The sequence below is a fragment of the Narcine bancroftii genome, chromosome 1 (assembly GCF_036971445.1).
Source record: "Narcine bancroftii isolate sNarBan1 chromosome 1, sNarBan1.hap1, whole genome shotgun sequence".
Taxonomy (NCBI): Eukaryota; Metazoa; Chordata; class Chondrichthyes; order Torpediniformes; family Narcinidae; genus Narcine; species Narcine bancroftii.
Window position 1 is genome coordinate 112,761,937 of NC_091469.1, and position 23,625 is coordinate 112,785,561.

The following is a 23,625-nucleotide window of genomic DNA, read 5'->3' on the forward strand; positions in this document are numbered from 1 at the left end:
CTAATAATTCTGATTTCAAACCAAGTTGGTTACTGACAACACCCAAAGTTTTCACTGTAAATGAGACAAATGAAGATGGTTTGGAGGAAACTTTTCGACAGCAGTGCTGTTCAGCTGTTTTCTGAAAACAGCCAAAGGGGCTTCTCTGTTCACAGGCATCAAATAATCGTGACAGAGGCCTGCAAAAATTGTTCGTCCCTTTGTTTAGATAACTCAGAGGCTAAATCAATTATGAGGGACACAAAGACAGCTCCCTCCAATATTTCATCAGATACATTTCTGGAGTCTTTGATTGTATTGTCTCTTTCACATCCGAAGGCTGCCTGAAATACCAAAAGCTAAATTATTAAATAAATGAACCATTAAACAGTTTTCTGGTGTCTGCTAAAGAATACAGGTATTTCCCGACATACGTCTGTGTTCCGTTCTGGATGACCGGTCATATCTTGAAATTTATATATGTCAGAGAATTGTCCTACCTGTGATTGTGAAGAGTAAAACAATCAATTTCCTTCCTTTCTCTATCTCCGAAACCTTCTCATTCTCTCTGTTGCTCTGGACCCTGAGCACCCTGCAGATTCTAGTGGCCTCTAAAATCTGTCTGACTATCAGAATATTGAGCGACAGAATCATTAAAAAAAATGGGACACAAGAAGTTAAAATGCAGTGAAATATCTTAACATGGTGGCCACCAAGGCCAGCTCTCACAAAAGGTCGGTCACCAGACAATGTGGAGGCCGCCATAGATACGCCCAATTTTCACCGTAATCATCAGGTTTTATATTTTCTCTTTTTAAAAAAAAAATTGTGGTCGTATGTGCAGATGGACAGCAAGTACCTGTAAATAAGTCATTGACCAGGATATCTGAATTACACATTTTTCAAACCCAAAATGACTCATCAATGAACAAATTGGTGAGAAAGTGCCACTTGTTAGCACTGATGAAGAGAACAACTGGATGATAATTACTTGGATTGAGCAGGAGATGGGTGGGAAACATTCCACCGCTCAGGTTGATTCTACTGATCTAACTTTAATGTAAGAGCTTACTAGACTTACACTGTTGGATCTCAAGTACTTTCGTCAAGATATTAGAGCAAAAAATACTCATGGAAGAACTCAGAAGGCAAAGGAGATTGTCAACATTTCAGGTTGTGACTGCAGCTGGCCTGGAATGCTACTCTTTCTTTTGACTGGAACACTTGTACCTACATCTCCTCCCTCACCACCATCCAGGCATTGAACAGCTTCAAACAACGTGGCTTCCCCAATCTCACCTGCATTACATGCACATCTGCCCTGACTCCCTCTTCCCCCATGTGTAACAAGGACAGGATTCCCCTTGTCCTCACCTACTAGCTTCCACATCCAAGATATCAGCCTCCACTATTTCCACCATCTATTATGTGATTCCACCACCAGACGCATCATCCCCGCTCCTTCCTTCTCCACCATCTGCAGGATCATTCCCTCATTGACTCTCTAGTCCCTTCCCACCAATCAACCCCTTAGCACCTCGTCCCTCACCAGCATTCAGGGCCACAAACAGTCCTTCCAAGTTTAGAATCTGTAGGTGTCATCTACTGCCTCCGGTGCTCCTGTCAAATAGCCCTTTTACACGCATTCCACTAAATCAGCCGTTCAGTGTCCCGGGATAGGAATGGCATCTTTTCTGTTCACACTTGACCACTCTTAACTGGGACAATGCATGCGCTCATAACTACAAGGAGCCATCCCCAGGGTTAGGACTGTTCTACCTTCTACCGGTGACGTCATGATGCATCAAGCGATGGTGGACCTGCCCTAAATCCTGATCAATGTATTATGATCTTATATTTGAACAAAATTAATCATGTGTAATTAGAACATAATTAAGCTTTATGTACAGCACAGTATAAGGCCTTCAGCCCCTGTTGCTGATGTGCCATGGGACCATAGGAAAGTGCTAGCAATAAATAGCAATAGTGGACAATTTTTAGAAAGCTTTGGTAAGTACTATTTTGTGCACAATTCATACAGCGTAGGAAAGTTGGTAGTGCTATCGCGTACAATTTATACTGCTTGGGAAAGTTGGTAGCGCTACCGCGCACAATATATAAATACTGTGGGAAAGAGTGATGGCAGAACTGCCCTCCCAGAATGCATGGAGCACTCATGGATGTTTCTCTGCTGCACAGCATTCTGGGAAGTCAGGTCCACCATCGCTCCCCCCCCCCACAGTATTTATAAATTGAGTAGCATAGCGCTACCAAATTTCCCACGCTGTTAAAAAATTGTACACTATTGCTATTTATTTCTCTCTCTCTCCCGGTGTGAATTTCCCATGGCAAAGTTTATACCTTCAATTTAATCTTTTCTTCATTCATGTTCCTGCACTTACACAAAAACTTTCAATCCCATAATGCCATTACCAATTCTACACTTGCCTGATTGCAACATCAGCGTCTACAGAAGCCAGGGATTGTACTAGGGGTCAAGGCAGTCTATCTCATGACGGCGTTGAGATTTTCCGTTCACACAAGACCCTTTTTAGGTCAATTGGCCGTTAACTCCTGGGACTACTTGCAATTGTGAAAGGGGCTATAGTCTCCTCTATATCAAAGTGACTGGATGCAGACTGGGAGATCGCTTCATTGAGCACCTCAGTTCTGTCTGCTGCAATAACCACCCATTTCAATTACCTGTCCCATTCCCTTGCTGACACGACTGTCCATGCTCTCATGCACTGGCAGACTGAGAACACCTGGAAATTGTTGGAACCACACCTCCTGGCACGTTCCAACCAGATGGCATTAACATTGACTTCTCCAGTTTCCATTAGCCACCTCTTTCCTGCCTCTCCCCCATGTCTCTTGAAGCTCAGTCTCTCTCTTCCCTTTTCTCCTCCATCTTCTTTACCACAGCTCTGCATTTATTGAACTAAATCACACCCTCCCCCATCAATTCAAACTTTTCCCCTCTCCTGGCCTTTTCTCCATAACCAATTATCACCTTTTGTTATTTTATTCAGGTGCTGTCTTTTTTTCCCCCTCACACCTAAGGTGTGGAGTCCACGCTGCTGAAGATCCAGCTGCGCTGGATGGGTCACGTCTCCAGAATGGAGGACCATCGCCTTCCCAAGATCGTATTATATGGCGAGCTCTCCACTGGCCACCGTGACAGAGGTGCACCAAAGAAAAGGTACAAGGACTGCCTAAAGAAATCTCTTGGTGCCTGCCACATTGACCACCGCCAGTGGGCTGATAACGCCTCAAACCGTGCATCTTGGCGCCTCACAGTTTGGCGGGCAGCAGCCTCCTTTGAAGAAGACCGCAGAGCCCACCTCACTGACAAAAGGCAAAGGAGGAAAAACCCAACACCCAACCCCAACCAACCAATTTTCCCTTGCAACCGCTGCAATCGTGTCTGCCTGTCCCGCATCGGACTGGTCAGCCACAAACGAGCCTGCAGCTGACGTGGACTTTTTTACCCCCTCCATAAATCTTCGTCCGCGAAGCCAAGCCAAAGAAAAGAAGAAGACACCTAAGGGCTCAAGTACGAAATGTCAGTAATATACCTTTATCTCCTCCAGCATTTCTGTGTTTTTACTGAACAGCTCTTCCAAGTGAGGCAGAGATTCAAATGCTTTTTCAAACTGGCCTATAACATTTGGTACTCACAAAAAGACTTCCTCTACATTGATGAGAGCAAGCATAGATTAGGCAATCTTATTCCAGAGCACGTGAGCTTTGAAATGGCCACATCATTTCAACCCACTTTTCAGTCCCATAGTAATCTCTATCTTCTGCCTTTGTTTTTAAACCGCAACACTGAGTCCAACTACACTTGGAAGGACTGTTTGTGGCCCTAAATGCTGGTGAGGGACTAAGTGTGGACACAAGCGGAGCACCTCCTGCAGGTCCAGGGTAGTGAGTTGGAAATAAGAATACAGAATAATAGGGAAAGAGAACGATGGGAAAGGGTGCAAACAAAACCAGAGAAGTTATGCAAATACCAATATCTGAGCTGAGCCAAACAATTGCTTTGTACTTCAAAGGGATGCTGGACATGATTATTACAAATTGTGTTCCACTCCGATACTATTTTACAATTTACTTTACAATTACAGTGGGTAAAATAGTGCATTTTTTATTAAACTGTCTGGAAAATTAAACTTTCCCTGACAGTGGCATTTAAACCAGATCTTGGAACAAAACCACTGTACCCACAGTTAGAAACAAAGCAATAAAGCCAAAAATAGTTTTTCCCAAGGAAAGAAAATCAAATATTCATGAGTTAAATGCTGAGAGATTTCCATTAAAAGCATATTTCAGTAATTATGAAATATTATTTTCAATTCAATTACACTCCAACTTGTTTTTGGCCTCTTCCAAACATTATCTCTGAAATAGTCTCTGTAGACACAATGTACATTTTTAACTACTGATTTTGTGTCCATCTGGACTTTAAAGACCTTTCTTTTCACAAAATTGATGTCAAATACAGGGAGGTAAAATGGAAAACCACAGATGTACTTGACATTTTTCATTAATTTGTCCCAATGGGAAATCTTGCATGACAACATTGATACAAGAAACAAAATATTTAATAGGATGTGTGGTGATACAACCACCAGCTTACTGCAGGGGGCGATCTCTGTACCTGCAGAAAGACCACTAAGGGGCTGACTCCAACTTGCCAGATGTCAATCAGCCGACCTGAATAGACCCCTGAGGGGGCTGACTCCACCTGGCCAGCTGTCAATCAGTCAACCCAAATATAGACCTGAGCTGGCCCCTCCTAAGCCAGTCACAATGGGAGCCACCAAGGCATGAACTGGTGTTCGGACTTTTACTGGAATAAAGCCTGTTGTTCAGTCTTTCAAGTTTTGTGCTTGCTTCCTGCTACCTCAGCGCACCATAATTTATACCAGTAAAAATTTTAAAGAGCGACCATGGAGAAGTTTCTGATGATCAGGAGCCTGTACATCACCCTCAACACCTGGAAGCCCAGGCACGCTTTGAGATCTAGAGGCATGAGATTGAGGCGATCATCTAAACACAGGCAGAGCTAATCAATACAAACCAGAAAAAGCTCATGGTGCTCTGCACAAAGCTGGGCCCACGAACTTTCCAGGTCATCAAGGACTGCACAGACTACAAACCTGCGATGGCCGTCCTGGAGAGCATGTACAAGCCCTCAACAAACGTGGTCTATGCCCAGTACCTGCTCAGCATCAGGTCTCAGCAGTCAGGTGAGATAGCAGATGCCTATCTGGGGTCCCTGCAGGAGCTAGCCCGCCCGTGCCTGGCCGAGGCTGGGATGACAAAAGAGGAAGCGGAGCGATTGATCCGGGATACCTGCGTGTGAGGGCTGCGCTCGAGGAGTACCCGACAGAAGTTGCTAGAAGAAAATATCTGTAAGTACTGCAGGTCCCGGTGTGGGTCAGACAGGCAATCCCACAAAGGCTGTCCAGCAAGGAACTCGCATTGCTCCTGATGCGGGAAGGCCACCGCCAATGTGTGCCTTTCCAGGCCCACCGGGAGCGCTGTGGCCCTCTGCGATCAGCTGGGAGCCCTCCTGAACATCACCACGTGCGAGGACTGGGCAACGCCATCACTCGCTCCGCCACTTCCTCCCGCACCGCTGACATCACTTATGGCCCAGCCACTGATCAGCACCTCTGCAGTGCGCTCGCCCTGGGTGCCACCACCTTCCTCCAGACAACTTCCGCCTGCACCGAAGACGTCACTTCTGCCAGTACTGAAGACACAACATCCGCTCGCTTGGGTGACGCCACCTCCAGCTTCACTGCTGGTCTGGTCACCTGACTGTACTGATGCCACATGCGTTCACCGCGCCACCATCTTGGGCCAGCCAGGCCCTGACAGTACATCAATGGGATGGCATGGTCAACATGGGGGAATACCCAATCGCCTACCCGACACACCCCACGCCCAGGAAGGAAGCCGCTGGCTGTTATTCGCCTCATCCATCAGGGAGCAGTGACTCAGACCCCGAGATGGTCCTAGCATCCACCACGTTAAAAAGGGACATTCCCCATGGACTCGGCGCTCAATGATGGACATAGCTGTCAATGGGAAGGCCACAAAATGCCTGTTTGATAGCAGTAGTACTGAGAGCTTCATACACCCAAATGTGGTCCGGACACTAAAGCTCAAAATCTACCCCATGAACTTTCTATTGCTTTCGCAGCCCAGAACTGCTCCATCACAGCCCTCAGGTGCTGCACAGTGGATCTGACAGTGGTGGGAGAACATAGCAAGTGTTCGGGATCCTGGTCATGCCCCAGCTCTGTGCCCCAGTCCTCTTAGGGCTGGACTTCCAATGCCACCTCCAAAGCCTTATCCTCGCTTTCAGTGGGCCCCTCCCCCAACTCACACTCCACATTACACAGCCCAGCGCTGCCCCTAATCCACCTGCAGCCTCTCCACACTAAGAGTAACCTCTCATTCACTCTTCAACTACCTTACGTCAGATTGCAAGCATATAGCTGTCAACAGCAGGCGCTACTGCATGGCCGACTGGGCCATCATTAAGGCAGAAATGAGGCGGCTTCTGGCAGAAGGCATCATAGAGCCCAGCACCAGTCCCTGTAGAGCCCAAGTCCTGGTGGTAAAAGGGGGTAGCAAACAGAGGATGGTTATCGATTATAGCCAGACCATAAACCAGAACACCCAACTGGATGCCTACACCCTACCCTGAATAGCCAACATGGTCAATGAGATAGCCCGCTATAAGGTTTTATCGACAACTGACCTAAAGTCGGCCTATCACCAGCTCCCTATCCATACACTGGATAAGCTATATACCACCTTCGAGGCAGACGGGCGCCTCTATAAGTTCTCCTGGTTCCATTTGTGGTCACTAATGGGGTCTCTGTTTTCCAGCAGGAGATGGACCGCATGGCAGACCAGCACAACCCAAGAAGTGATCTTCCTATACTTGGACAATGTCACCACCTGCGGCCACAACTAGCAGAACCACGATGACAATCTGGAGAGATTTCTCCAGACAACCGAGGAGCTGAACCTCACCACCCACCTTGCCATCCTATGATACATTATGGAACATGGTGTGATCGGTCCTGATCCAGAATGCATGTGCCCACTAATGGAACTGCCCCTCTTCCACATACTCAAGCAGGTGCTGTGGACATTTCTCCTATTACTCCCAGTGGGTCCTCTGTTTCTTGGACAAGGTCTGCCCACTGGCCCAAGCCACCACCTTTCCTCTCCCCCCGAGGCGCAAGCAGCTTTCACTCACCTCAGGCAGGACATCGCCGATGCCACGATGCATGTCATGGACATTCCAGGTTGAGTGTGATGCCTCTAATGTTGCCCTCGCAGCCACCCTCAACTAAGGGAGGGGCAAGCCGTGGCCTTTTTCTCTAGGACCCTCCACGGTTCTGGGTTCGGATATTGAAAATGAGGCCCAGGTGATCAAGGAAGTGGTCCGCCACTGGCACCACTACCTGGCAGGCAGGAGGTTCACCCATAGCTTTCATGTTCAGCACTCCCCATAAGGGCAAGATTAAGATCGATAAGATCTTGTCCTGGAGAGTTGAGTTGGCCACGTTCAGCTACGACATCCAGTACAGACCGGGAAAATTCAACGACTCCTCTGACGACCTGTCCCGGACCTGCAGCGCTGTGCAGTCTGACCAACTGCATGACACCCTTTGTCACTCGGGCATCACGCACCTGTACCATTTCATCAAGTCCTGGAACCTCCCCTTCACCGTATAAGAAATCCATAACACGATGCGGAGTGTAAACCGCCTGCCACAGGCCCACGTCGTCAAGGCCACTTAGCCCTTCGAATGGCTTAGCATCGACTTCAAGGGCCCCCTACATTCCCCGAACAAGAACATCTACTTCTTCGCGTTTATACTTCTGTTTTCCATTCGCCATCCCTTGCCTTTACACTTCCACAGCCACCGTTATCAGGGCTCTGACGCATATCTTCACCATGTTCGCATACCCGGCATTTATCCACAGTGATCAGGGATCCGGCTTCATGAGTGAGGAGCTGCGCCAGCACCTGATAGCGCGAGGCATTCCGAGTAGTCGTACAACTAGTTAAAACCCGAAAGGCAAGGGCATTCAGACCCCTCACAAGCGCCTTTTCTCATTCCCCAGGAAATTGGTGACTAGAATCTCAATCCCAGTTTGGCTCACACCTCCGGGACTAGTGTTCCTACGCAACAATATGCAGGCCCATAAGGCCGACCCGCAGCTCCTCCTCCATGCCAACCACAACTACGCCTACATCAGGTACCCAGTGGCCATGAGGACACTGTCTCGACCAGGAATCTGGCACCACAAGGAGCCCCATCCCTCAGCATCATGACTACCTGACCCAACCTCCCCACCATGGGTACTCTTGGCCCACCCAGGATCCGGGGGCCGAATCACTCCCTCTGCCCCTCCAGCGAACCTCACTCCTGTCGGACCACACCTAGCCAGCCGCCCCCTGCTCCCGCAGACAGATGTGCAGATAGACACCACACTGCCCACACCGATGCCTGCCACGGCTATGCTGGACCCAGCCAACCCTCAGGCAGCAACCACACCCTCGCCAATTTTTGACCAGGAGCCAACCCTGAGACAATCCCAGAGACTCCAACAGCTGCCAGACCGTCTAAATTTGTAAATACCACCCAGTATCATTCCACTCACCTCCCCCCACCACCCCCTTCCAGGACAATTTTAAGAAGGAGGTGAATGTGGTGAAACTACCATCAGCCAACTGCAGGGGGCGATCTCTGTACCTGCAGGAAGACTACCTAAGGAGCTGACTCCACCTTGCTGTCTGTCAATCAGCTGACCCAAATATAGACCTGAGCTGGCCCCTCCTGAGTCAGTCACATGGGGAGCCACCAAAGCATAAACTGGTGTTCAGACTTTTACTGGAATAAAGCCTGTTGTTCAGCCTTTCAAGCTTTGTGCTTGCTCGCTGCTACCTCAGTGCACCACAGGATGTTTGCTGTGACTTAAACACGTGTATAAACCCATTTGAAATACATATTATTCCTTGGAGTTTTCCCAAGAGAGCTAATATTCATATCATGCCATTAATAACATAAACTTCTCACATTCAGTTCATCATTACAGAAGTCACAACTAAATGCCAAATCCAGTAGCTAAAAAAAATGGTGGTGCTGCCGGAGCTGCTATAACGGCAGCAGTGCTACAGGTGTGGACCCAGGAGAGCAGCAGTGGAGACACAGCATAGTTCCACAGGGTCCTACTGCCCAGTCCTGATGCCGACGGCTCCGTGTAGGCTTTAAATGGCCTGTTAAGGGAGTCTACTGTTTTTTTATAAATCCTGAAACCACAATGGTCTGTGCCCAAGACGGCAGCACCTCTGCAAGGGGTTGCAGACTCCAGGAGAGCAGTAGACCATTGTAGAGCACCAGAAACAGGGAAAACCCCCACCGCCATTTAGAAGGAGAAGCCTGGAAGGTGTCCCTACAGGGAAGGTGACCACCGCAACGGACCAATAGACTGAAGGACTAACAAAGGCTGCAGGCAATTTGCTATCGAAGGATTCACACAAGCTGCAGGATGCTCATGACCCTGTCAAAAGACCCACACAAGCTGTGCGTTGTTGGAGACTGGCCCATGGGAACAAGATATTGGAACTGGGATTTGAGAGAATGCTGAGGGCCTCTCAGGTGCTGAAAGCTTCCTGGTCGTATCAGAGGTTTGGACCTGGAATTCAGGTTGCCAATGGATTGAACAGTCTCTGTGTAGCTGCAGAAGCGCTGGAGGAAACACAATTTCTCTGAAGGGAATCTCTCTTATTGTTAGGGCTTTAAAAGGAGTGAGGAAAACCTGAAGGAATATCAGAGACAGCAAGAAGTGAACACCATTCTTTAAATCCTTAATTGTTTATATTAATATTTACAAATAAACTAATTAAATAAATAATATTGAATAAATAATATTGAATGATCTGTTTCAGCGGAGACCAAATTTTAGGCTTTTACAAAGCTAATATTTAGTTTTATGTTGACATTAATCAGTTCATAACTTGGACTAACATTTAGCCTTAAAACTGTGCTTTCTGAAAAAATCACTATTTGTTTAGCCTTCAAATGGATGAATGATCTTTGTTGGACTTTCAATTTTCCTTGTTTGAATCTGAAGTTAATTTTACTAGAAACAGACAAATACTGAGCTTCAAAGGGCAAGTGCATCTGTATGTAGAACCTTACTTGAACAAAAATAAAAATAACAAATCAAAAAACTGAGATTGGACAATTTCTTCTTCTCTGGAAAACTAGATACTTTTGAGTCGCTGGACAGGATCATACCATTATATTCCATGTAAAGAGATCAGCCGTGATCTCATTGAATAGCGGAGCAGGCTTGAAGGGCCGAATGACCTACTCCTGCTCCTACCTTCTATGTTTCTATGTTAAGTTCTAAGTAAATTGATTGGAGAATCACAATAACACATCTTGCTGTACATTGAATTTTTCACTGTGATGCAACTAATTCAGCTCGAAGCAGCAAAAGGTAGAGAATTGAATTCTGTACCTGCAGGTCTGGTGCCACATCACAAAATGGATTTAATTTGTTTATATTTCTCAAACAATCTACTTGAATTTGTTGAAATAAAATCTAGCCAGGAGATGGGAAACGGAAATTGATGAGAAATGGAAATAACTCACTCTGGGGGTCTGTAAGTTGTGGAATCTCACAGGGAACATCTGTTAACATATTCATAAAAAACATAGTTGAGAACAATCTGTGTGTATTATAAAATGTGCTGATGGGATAACAAGTGAAGATAAACACCTTTAGACAAATTGTTCAATTAAAATTGAGGCCTACAGCAAGCAGCATCTCAAAAAAATGGGTTAAAATCTACCTATATCCCAAGCACAAATGAGAAAGGCAGATAGAGTTCAAAGTAGAATAGATTAATGCAGTGTGTTATAAAGTAATGAGAATAAGAAATGTGGATAAAAATGTATTCACTAAATATCCATAATGTGAGCCAAGAAAATTAAGCTGATTTGTCCCTGTTTTTACATTCAAATTATGCAGAAAAATCATTTGCTCATGCTTTGAGATGAATGTACTCATTGAGAATTGGATCAGGTAATTCAGGTCACAATTTACCCACGTGCACGATGCAATTCCCTGTTGCACATGACAACATCATCTTGCGCATTTCTGATTTACCAAAATAAATTGGATCAAGAGGTCGCAATTTAGGATTAACTACACAAGGTACCAATCGTGCAGAAAATCGGGAATCATACATGATTCAATGGTTTCCTACTGGGACACTGATTTTATGTTCACTTAATGCCCAGTGCTCATTTCCACGTGCTACGCTTAGTTTACATTCTCCCAAATTCAGATTTTAAAAGAGTGAATCACTTGAGACATTTAAAATAACTAAAGGGCATAATAAAAGGAATTACATCATTTAAAGCTAGCTACAGTGGGACCTACATGAGGAAATGCCAGAGTGACATAAAATAACCTAGAACTAATTGCTATTGTGCTTTATGAAAAATTCCATTTTCAAATGTATAGCACCAAATTTTAAAAATATTTCACAATCTATTGCCTCACTAGTTATAGAAATTATATGATAGAACATAAAGGAAAATCTATTGGTTCACATGGCTTATAACATTAAAAAAATGTTAGGATTGTGGAATCGGTAAAACTCTCCCTTAACACTGCTGAGATGTCAATGTGACAGAGAACGTTACTCAATATAACTAGAAAAAAATGTAAATGTTTTCTAACCATGCATTCTGGAACAAAAACACCAGCTGATTCATTTCTCCTAACTGAGAGTCAAATCTTTTTCAGCCATCGCTTTGATGTCAAGCAATGGGAAATGTCTCAGACATGAAATATTAAATCTGTTTCTCTTTCTATAGATGCTGCCTGGCAAACTGATTTTGCTTCCTGTGTTTTCTGTTTCAATTTGACATCTTAATCTTCAAACACTCCATTCCAAAAGCTGTGGTGGACAACTAGACGTAGTGGTGAATTTTATTATGGATGCTTGCCTTTGTCAAGAGATGATTCCTGATATTAGTGTTGTTGATGACTTGGAGCTCAGCCTCCAAATTTGCACATTTCCAGGGTAACTGGTTCTGCAATGGAGGCAATGAAGGTCAAATTGTTTCTCATTTGTCCTGTAGATTTATTGCACTCAATTGGTATGGCAATGAGAAAGTTTAAGAGGGTTATTGAGATAACAAAACACTGCTTTAACACACTCTGCATTGGGATTGGTCACAGTCTCTAATCTAAAACTACTTGGCACTAATAACTTTGTCCTATAGGCTTGAGATTTCCAAAGATTCTTCATTTCTGAGTACATTCAGCATGGCAACAGGCTATTTTGGCCCACAAGTCCATGCCGCCTAATTAACCTACACCCCCGGTACATTTTGAAACTGGAGACCCCAGGGAAAAACCAAGCAGACATGAGGAGAACTAACAAACTCCTTACAGTCAGCGTGGGATTCGAACCAAAGTCCCAATCACTAGCACTGTAAAGGCATTGCGCTAACCGCTATGCTAACCTTGCCAAAGAGAGGAATTTCTTTCTCCTTTTTTCAGGCCAAAATAGCCCACCCTTCAATTTGAGCCTATCACCCCCATGAACATTATGAGAAAAAGATCCACACAAGGTCCACCCTATTAACTCCCCAAGGAATATTGCACATATCTATAAGGACACACCTCTCATTCTTTCTATTCCAGAAAACAGAGACATTGGTTACTCAATTTCTCCTCATATGACAGACCCATCATCCCAGATACCAGTCTCAATGCAATTCTTTCATAATGGGTCACGTCTCCAGAATGGAGGACCATCGCCTTCCCAAGATCGTGTTATATGGCGAGCTCTCCACTGGCCACCGTGACAGAGGTGCACCAAAGAAAAGGTACAAGGACTGCCTAAAGAAATCTCTTGGTGCCTGCCACATTGACCACCGCCAGTGGGCTGATAACGCCTCAAACCGTGCATCTTGGCGCCTCACAGTTTGGCGGGCAGCAACCTCCTTTGAAGAAGACCGCAGAGCCCACCTCACTGACAAAAGGCAAAGGAGGAAAAACCCAACACCCAACCCCAACCAACCAATTTTCCCTTGCAACCGCTGCAATCGTGTCTGCCTGTCCCGCATCGGACTTGTCAGCCACAAACGAGCCTGCAGCTGACGTGGACTTTTTACCCCCTCCATAAATCTTCGTCCGCGAAGCCAAGCCAAAGAGTAATCTTGGAAATATTAGGTTTGTTCTCATCAGCCAAATCATTGATATTGATTCAGAACAGTGAGAATCCAAATCCTGATTCTCTTGGGACACCATTAGTCACAGCCTGCCAAAATGAAAACAAACCATTAACTCCTAGCCTTCATGTTGTTTATTTTTATTGTTACCATGGACTAGCTTACAAAAGAAACCACAGCAGCAATTGAGGGGAGTCCATCAACTTCCTAGTTCTTGTGGAGAGGAAAGTAGAATTACATTTTCTCTCTTGAGTGTTTTCAGGACTGCAATCTAACTTTGAATTCTTATCTCAAACTTATCTGGACACTAAGCTCTACGTTGATAACATATTCTCTTGTCATCTCTAGAGATGCAAGAGAAATGGACTGATAAAGATGCAGCAGCAAAATGAGAAAGAGCAAAGCAAAGCTGAATAAAATGCTCTGAAAGAATTCAGTGGGTTTTCCTACTAGGCAAATAAATTCAAACATTAATTTGCTTTACCACACTGAAGAACAAAACATCAAAACAAGCGGAAGTGAAGATCAACATCCTCAGACTATTGGAAACCTGTAATAAATTATTTTCTGCACACCTTAATCAATAATCCCTGTAGAATCTCTTCAGACTTTCCTGGATAATAAGAATTTGTAACAAAAGGCAAATGCTCAAATAAATGATTAAAATAGGTCTTGGAGATTGCTTGGGTATGTGATTCAAATGTTCTAGATGTAATTCCCTAAAAAGAAATCACAAAAGGAAGCTAAAGTAACATTGTAAAATGGAATGCTAACAATTCACACTATCTGGTTTATTTATCAAATATAATTTTCCCAAATTTTATTTTATTCTTCTGGTTACCCACCCAATTATTCTAGGCAACTGCAGGGTAACTTGCACCAAATTCTGGTCTTTTTTTTCATTAAGGGCTTGAAAATTTCACCTTTTCCTGAAAGGCACACTTTAGTTTTCTGTTCATAATGAAAAAATTTTCAACCATTCATTAGACATCATAATAAAATATTATTAGATACCAATAGTAACTTTTGGTTTATTACAAGCAGATGGATTTTGCACAAATTTATATTAATACAACTGGGTTTATGTTTACGTTAACACTATGTTCCTTCAAAGAAACTGTTAAAGTAAATGTTGCTAAAATGAGTATTTGCCTGAATTTTAAGCTTTTGCAGAATTGTATTTTCAGGTGACTTCTGAGACTTATTAAAAAGCAATACATAATTGATAATTAGATCCTTCTCTATCAGAGATAAAATTAATTTGATGTCAAGATCATAAAATTTCATTATTAAGAACCCTGAGATTATTTATAATTTGTTTGCAGTGATTTTCAATTCATTAGTATGGCAGTAAATCAATATTTGTCCAAACATTTATTTAATATCAACAAAGTAAAGGAAATTTTATGGTTCTTTGAAACTTCAAAGGTATTCAAGTCACATCTCTGCTTAAGTGTGAATGGCCTCACAATATCATAAATATCAAAAATCAGACCTTGAAATGAGCAGAGGATTTAGTTGCCAATTATGTAGACGACAAGACCCTCATTCATGTAGTGCAATGGACTTCGTCAATTTGAACAAATGGATCAGTCTATGAGCCAGCTGCTAAAAACATATCTATTTAAAATTTTAGACTTTATTATTTGAATGGGGAGAAAATTCAAAATTCCAAGGTACAAAGGGACTTGGGAGCAAAAGGTTGAGTAAAGAAGGCGAATGCAATGTTGCCATTCATATCTAGAGGAATAGGATACAAAAACGAGGATATGATATTGAGGCTTTATGAGGCACTGGTGAGGCCTCATTTAGAGTACTGAATACAGTTTTTGGCTCCTTATTTAAAAAAGGATGTGCAGGCATGGGAGAGGGTTCAGAGATTTTCATGAAATGAAGGGACTAGCATATGATGAACGTTGGCAGTTCTTCAATTAGATTCCTTGGAGCTCAGATGAATGGACCTCATCAAAGCATTTCAAATGTTGAAAGTCCTGGACCGAGTAGATGTGACAAAGTTGTTTCCCATAGTAGAGGAGTCAAGGACAAGAGGGCATAACTTCAGGATTGAAGGGCACCCATTTAAAACAGAGATGCAGAGGAATTTTTTTCAGCCAGAGAGTGGTTGACCTCTGGAATTTAGACCTCTGGAATTTGCTGCCATGGATGGCTATAAGGCCAGGTCGCTGGGTGTATTTAAGGTGGAGATTGATAGATATTTGAATAGTCAGGGTGTCAAAGGTTATGGGGAAAGGACAGGAGAGTGGGGCTGAGTGGAAGAATGGATCAGCCTATGATGGAATGGAGGAGCACACTCAAGAGACCAAATAGCCTACATCTATTCCTACAGCAAAGGTTTTACAGATTCCAATTAAGTGCATGCAGAGCCAAAATGTCAAAGCCCCATGGTTCAGATGTGAAAGGCAGAGCAATGGGATGTTGAGCGGGAAATGAATTTCCTGGCATTTGCACATAAACTGAAGGCCAGACACCTTTGGTGCCTGTAATCACATCTGATAATGATATATCAAAGGTGAAGCTGCTTGGTGTCTGGGACAAGATTTACAAACCTCTAACTTCTCCAGGCAGGGTAGAATATTTCAACCAGAGATTATCCATTAAAAAAAAGGAATACAAATTCTCTTTATTGTCAGGCACATCCAAGGTATCCTAACAAGGGAACTTTCTCGGATTAAATGAATATTTTCAAAATGAAATCCCTTCTTCCATTCTGGACAGTCTTCTGTTCAGAATGCACATTTATTTGCAAGCAATTGCTTTCTAAGTCTTGTATTTGTCTAACAACAGTTACCCCCATCTCTTGTTGTGAGATAAATCACTTTTTCACCTACTTAGTCTATTGACTAACTCTGTGGTTGTGCTGCGGTGTTTGTTTAGGTGGCAATGGTTTTTAAATGGTCAGTCTGGAACCTTTGGCAGCCCCTCACTGAGCTCGCTGTGTGGGCGGCTTCATTTGCACTGCAGCTGCTTGTGACACATACTGCCTTTCTGTCAAACAACTCATTAAAGCCACTGTTGTTTTAACATTGAGCATTTTTTTAAAAAAGAAAAAGACAATTAACTTCATTTATTATATCAGGAAAAAACATTTTAAAAATCAACAAGATAATATGCAGCATTTGAATGATAATAAACAATGAGTAATATATGAATGAAAATATCCTCCATATTAAATTTAGCACACCAGATCTCTTCTCATTTAGCTCCACTTTCAGTCCCCTTTAATTGTAATGGTTTCTGGGTTCAAGAGGTAAATAACACCGGTATGCATTTTATGTCACTTGAAACATTTATTGAAGGAAAAGTTACTTTGCTGTTACCTGCTCAAAATTTAGAGTTTTCAATCAAAAAACTTTTCAGTTTTGGAGATAAGCCCCCAAAACAAAACCTAATACATGTTTATGAAAGATGCAATTATGATTTTTAGACTGCAGACATGTAACAGCACAATCAACAAAATGTATCATTATGTGGGCAGTCTAAAAAGGAAAATGCAGGAATTTTTAGTCAATTCTTGCACCACAATTTATTCGGCAGGACCATTACTACTTTTCAGGGGAACCCTGCAGTCTAAATCGCACCACAAAACTCACCTCGTGAATTCGACATCCAGCTTGATGACACAGGCCGCATTGTTCCACGTAAAAGTACCGGGACTTACACGCAGAGGAACTTAAGGCGTGCAGTATTAAGGACCATAAGGTTAAGGCGTGCAGTATTAAGGACCATAAGGTGAGTAATCATGTTAATTTATGTTAAATTTTTCCAAGATTTCTCCGACATTGCTGTCTTAAAAACACTAATGCGAAGCATGGGTGACAGTGCACAGTTATCATTTTAAATTAGTGCCAGTATTTATTACAAGCTATGAAAGGATATTAGCTAACAATATTAAAAACGATACTAAGAGCTTTTTCAAATATATAAGAAATAAAAGAGAGACACGTGTTGACATAGGACCAATAGAAAATGATGCTGGGGAAATTGTAATGGGTTATAAAGAGATGGCAGAGGAACTTAATCAATATTTTGCATCTGTCTTCACCGTGGAAGACATTAGTCATATTCCAGATAGTCAGAGGCTTCAGAGAGTAGAGTTAGATTCAGTTAGAGTTACTAGAGAAATTGTGCTAGGCAAACTAAATGGATTAAAGATTGCTAAATCTCCCAGGCTGGATGAGGTGCATCCGTGGGTTTTGAAAGAGGTGGCTTTGGAGATTGTAGATCCATTGGCGATGATCTTCCAGAAATCGATAGACTCTGGAGAGATTCCAGAGGATTGGAAGGTTGCAAATATGGTTCCGCTGTTTAAGAAAGGTGGGAGACAGAAAAAAGGAAACTATAGGCCAATTAGTCTGACATCAGTGGTTGGGAAGATATTCGAGTCGATCCTCAAGGATGAGGTGATAAAATACCTAGAGATGCATGACAGGATAGGTCCAAGTCAGCATGGTTTTTTAAAGGGAAGATCCTGCCTGACCAACCTATTAAAGTTTTTTGAAAAAATCTCAAGTAGGATAGATAAAAGAAAAGGCTGTTGATGTAATCTATTCATAGAGAAATGTGCAGTTGTACATTTTGGCAGTGGAAACAAACAGGCAGAATACTATTTGGATGGGGTGAAAATTCAGACCTCGGATGTGCAAAGGGACCTGGGTGTCCTCATGCAAGGAAACCTAAAAGTTAATGACCAGGTGAAATTGGTAGTGAAGAAAGCGAATGCTATGTTGGAATCCATTTCAAGAGGAATAGTGTATAAGAGTAAAGATGTGTTGATGAGACTCTATGGGGCACCTGTGAGACCTCATTTGGAGTACTGTGTGCAGTTTTGGGCCCCCTATCTTAGAAAGGATGTGATGTTGTTGGAGAGGGTGCAGAGGAGATTTACTAGGATGATTCCCAGAATGCAAGGGCTAACGTACGAGAAGCATTTGGCAGCTCTTGAGCTGTATTCATTGGAGTATAGGAAAATGAGAGGAGATCTCATAGAGGCTTTTCGTAATTTTAAAGGTTTAAATAGGTGAATCCCTTGGGGGGTGAATCGAGGACAAAATTGGACGTTATCCATATAAAACAAAGATTAGGAAGAACTTCTTTAGCCAGAGGGTCTTGGATCTGTGGAACTTACTGCTGCATACAGCAGTGGAAGTCAGATCACTGGGAGTATTTAAACAAAAAATAGACAAGTATCTCACAAGTGAGGGCATCAAGGGATATGGGGAAAAGGCTGGAAATTGGAACTAGTGTAGAGTAGCTTAGTGTAGTTTTATGGAACAGACTTGATGGGCCTAGTGGCCTGCTACTGTTCCTTTGCCTTGTAAATCTTGTGAAGAACATACTGCCTTCAGTTAATCTATTTGTGAAATAAAACAGTATGCAATATGAGTATTCCAGATAAACTATACAAAGACATGTAGCATATACTGTATGCACTGACAATTTATTCATGAAAGCATCCTGGCACCCAATGAAAAGTTCTCTCAAATAAAGTTGTTAATAGTATGCTTACACAAATTTCTTCTTTCTTTCTTTCTTTTCTTTGGCTTGGCTTCGCAGACGAACATTTATGGAGGGGTAAATGTCCATGTCAGCTGCAGGCTCATTTGTGGCTGACAAGTCCGATGCGGGACAGGCAGACACGGTTGCAGCGGTTGCAAGGGAAAATTGGTTGGTTGGGGTTGGGTGTTGGGTTTTTCCTCCTTTGTCTTTTGTCAGTGAGGTGGGCTCTGCGGTTGCTGCCCGCCGAACTGTGAGGCGCCAAGATGCACGGTTTGACTTTTTCTCCAAGAACATCCTGATAACCATTTCAATAAAGATAAAAACATCCTTCAGGAGAAGGAAATCTGCATCCACTGCCTGGCATTGTCACTTCTCATGCTCTCATCCTGCTTGATTGATTCAGCAAAAGGTTTCTATGCAGCACACAAATAACATTGAAGAGAGCCGACAAACCTGTTTGACTGCAGACTTTTTAAAAATTTTTTTATTTTTCACACTTTCAACCATATTGACCAAGATACATACAGACATTTTCTTCTTAAATACATACAATGTCGATTTCTCCCCCTTTTTCCCCCTCCCTTCCCTCCCTCCCTCACCCCCTTCCCCTTTTATTTGAAGTTCAATCTATAAGATACATTAAACCCGTTAAACAATGTTATCACTTAATAAAAATAAACAAGAAATTTTACTGAGTCAGTTCTTTTCGTTGTCTTCTCCTTCTGTCATTTTAGGTGGTGGAAGTCCATGGTAGGATTTCTCTATTGTGTTTCATGTATGGCTCCCATATTTGTTTGCATATTGTAATGTTATTTCTTAAATTATATGTTATTTTTTCTAATGGAATACATTTATTAATTTCTATGTACCATTGTTGTATTCTCAAGTTGTCTTCTAATTTCCAGGTTGACGTAATACATTTTTTTGCTACAGCTAGGGCTATCATAACAAATCTTTTTTGTGCTCCATCCAAATCAAGTCCAAATTCTTTGTTTCTTATATTACTTAGGAGGAAGATCTCTGGGTTTTTTGGTATATTGCTTTTTGTGATTTTATTTAATATCTGGTTTAGATCTTCCCAAAATTTTTCCACTTTCTCACATGTCCAAATTGCATGAATTGTTGTTCCCATTTCCTTTTTACAGCGAAAACATCTGTCTGATACTGTTGGGTCCCATTTATTTAACTTTTGAGGTGTGATGTATAGCCTGTGTATCCAGTTATATTGTATCATGCGTAACCTTGTGTTTATTGTATTTCTCATAGTTCCGGAGCATAGCTTCTCCCATGTTTCATTCTTTATCTTTATTAAATGTTCCCATTTTTGTTTAGGTTTACCGTTTGTTTCCTCATTCACCTTTTCTTGCAGTTTGATGTACATGTTTGTTACAAATTTTTTAATTATCATTGTGTCTGTAATCACATATTCAAAATTGCTTCCTTCTGATAACCTCAGACGGATTCCCAATTTGTCCTTCAAGTAGGTTTTCAGTTGGTAGTATGCAAACATTGTATCATGAGTTATATTATATTTATCCTTCATTTGTTCAAAGGATAATAATTTATTTCCCGAAAAACAATTTTCTATTCTTTTGATCCCTTTTCTCTCCCATTCTCTAAAGGAAAGGTTATCTATTGTAAAAGGGATTAGCTGATTTTGCGTCAATATTAGTTTTGGTAGTTGGTAATTTGTTTTATTCCTTTCTACATGAATCTTCTTCCAAATGTTGAGCAGATGATGCAATACCGGTGAATTCCTACGTTGCACCAATTTTTCATCCCATTTATATGGTATATGTTCAGGTATCTTCTCCCCTATTTTATCTAGTTCTAATCTGGTTCAATCTGGTTTTTCCCTTGTTTGATAAAAATCTGATAGGTATCTTAATTGTGCGGCTCTATAATAATTCTTAAAGTTTGGTAGTTTTAAGCCTCCTTGTTTGTACCATTCTGTTAATTTATCTAGTGCTATCCTTGGTTTCCCCCCTTTCCATAAGAATTTCCTTATTATTTTCTTTAACTCCTTAAAGAATTTCTCTGTCAGGTGTATTGGTAATGACTGAAATAGGTATTGTATCCTTCGGAAGATATTCATTTTAATACAGTTCCTATCAGTGTTAGTGGTAAGTCTTTCCAATGCTCTAAATCGTCTTGTAATTTTTTCATTAATGGATGGTAATTGAGTTTATATAGATGGCTGAGGTTTTTATTTAGTTGTATACCTAGGTATTGCATTGCTTGTGTTTGCCATCTAAATGGCGATTCTTTCTTAAACTTTGTGAAATCCGCATTATTCATTGGCATTGCTTCACTTTTATTTGCGTTGATCTTGTACCCCGATACTTCTCCATAGTCCTTCAATTTCATATATAATACTTTTATTGATATTACTGGTTCTGTTAAGTATATTATAATGTCATCTGCAAATAGACTGATTTTATATTCCTTCTCTTTTACTTTTATCCCTCTTATTTTATTTTCTGTTCTTATCAGTTCTGCTAGTGGTTCTATAGCTAACACAAACAGTGAGGGAGATAGTGGACACCCCTGCCTTGTTGATCTGCTTAAGTTAAATTGTTTTGACATATATCCATTTACTGTCACTTTCACCAATGGCCCCTTATATAATGCTTTAATCCAATTAATATATTTCTTCTATTATAATTTTCCATTATATCTATCTTCTGAGCTAACAGCTCCTGTGTCTCTTTAACTTTTTTTAATCAGATTCTTCTAATTTCTTTTTTAAGTCATCTACTTCCATTTCTATGGCTGTTTCTCATTCTTCCACCTTGTCTATTCTTTTTCCTATATCTGTCATGATCATCTCTAATCTATCCACTTTTTCTTCTGTACTTTTTATTCTTCTTTTTATTTCACTGAATTCTTGTGACTGCCATTCTTTTACTGTTTCCATATATTCTTTAAAAAAAAATATATCCATGTACTTGCCCTTCCCTTCATCTTCCATTTCTCTGTGTTCTTCCTCCTCTTCTTCTGAGTCCACTCCAGGATCTGTGTCCTTTACCTCTGTCTCTTCTGGCTTTCTTTTTGGGTTGTTTATTTTATTTTGTTGGGTATTTTTGGTCTTCTTATTTTTATTAAAAGTGTCTTGGTGTTGGTCTTCTTCCTCTGGGTTGGTCATCTGTTGTTTCTTTGATTTTGTATTTTTATTCTCTTCCTTCTTGTTCTCGTTATTTTCTATGTTTTCTTCTTGCTGTTGTGTTGTAGTTGTCTGTTTCAGCTGTGGAGATTTACTCCTCAGCTGGTCCCCCCTCCCATCAGTGTTATTTTTGTCTTGCACATCGCGCATGCGCGGTTGCGCACTTTTGTTTGGCTCCGTGAGCCATTTTTGTAGTCCCGAGTTCAGGGCTTCTCTCTCCACAGCGGGTCTCCTCGTACTGGTAAGGCCTTCACCTTCTTCTTCCGACGTCCTTCCTTCTTCTTTTCTTCCCATTGTTTTTGGTTTTTCTTTCTTCACTGCCATTTTCTCCACACTTTTACTTTCACTTTGTTATGGTTTTTATGTTTGTGCCTTTGTTTTTTCTCTATCTTTTTTTTACTTTTCTGGAGAGGGCTGGAGTTCCCCTACCAGCCACTACTCCATCACGTGACTCCCCTCTTTGACTGCAGACTTGATGGGCAAGCTATCTGTTTCCCACCCGTTAGCCACTTTTTACACAGAGACTGAACAGCAGAAAGTTTCAGGAAAATTTCTGCTCTGGTGATAGCGTAAAACTGTTGGGACGGAATTTTTTAATGCAAATTCCATTCAGTAATTTTTCCACTCAAAGCCCTACACATTTTTACGGAGTGGCTGTGGTGTAAATTGATTGAAGCCACTCCGTAAGAAACAGTCCTAATGAATACAACTCTTCCCCTCCGACAAACTCCGCAACACAGGAAGGCTGTGTAAACGTGCCCTAAAAGTGCCCCTGTGTAAACAACCACACTGGTACCTTGAATGTATGCCTAATTTGTTTTTCAGAATAATTCCAAAGATTCTGGGTAAAAATGCCATATGATCCACAAATGAAGTGGATTCTTAATAGCCTCCTCAGTGTGTGGTACTTAAATATGGACAATAAAATGTTAGACATGTCCTAAATATATATATATATATTATGGACTGACCCTTTGGAATAATGAAAAGTGCAAATGTTTATTTTTAAAAAAAAGAAAAACGTACAATCTTTTATTGCAAACTACTTTGCAACCAATAAAATATTTGAAGCATTGGTGCAATTTGTAGCAACAAACTGTCTCATCAAGATTTTTTTTTAAATGACAGTAAAGGTAATAGAGCAACATAGAACATTGAACTTAGAATTATACTGCTTAGAACAAGCCCTTCAACCCACAATATTGTGCCGACCCATATAAACCCTCTCTACCTCATAATCCTCTATTTGTCTTTCATCCATATTCCAGTCTGAGTCTCTTAAATGCCCCTATTGCTCCAACTTACACCACCACTCCTGGCAATGCTTTCCAGTCATCCACAGCTCTCTGAAAAAAAAATTACCGCTGATTTCCTCCATTCACTTTGTACCGATAAATGAGGAACATGTATAATCAGACCACTACAGCAAAGATGAGGAAAGGAGTCAGAAGATAATGACATTAACGGAGATTAGAAGACCAATTATTTTTTTTTAAAATTATGAATTGTCAAAAATCAACTGAGCATGGACACACAAATGTTAAAAATGACTTTGCATGTTTCGCACCTCTAAAAAAAGGAACAATGGTTCTTTTAATCTCAAATACATTGACAAAACAATGAAACTCGAGGCAGGTTTAGAAGTAATGGCTGTACAGGTCGAGT

General features: G+C 41.7%; 1 protein-coding gene across 8 annotated transcripts in view; it reads right to left on the reverse strand.

Moving 5' to 3' along the window:
- Window positions 1–23,625, reverse strand: part of xrcc4 (X-ray repair complementing defective repair in Chinese hamster cells 4) — a 534,233-nt gene that overhangs the window by 445,105 nt on the left and 65,503 nt on the right. The window lies entirely within an intron of this gene.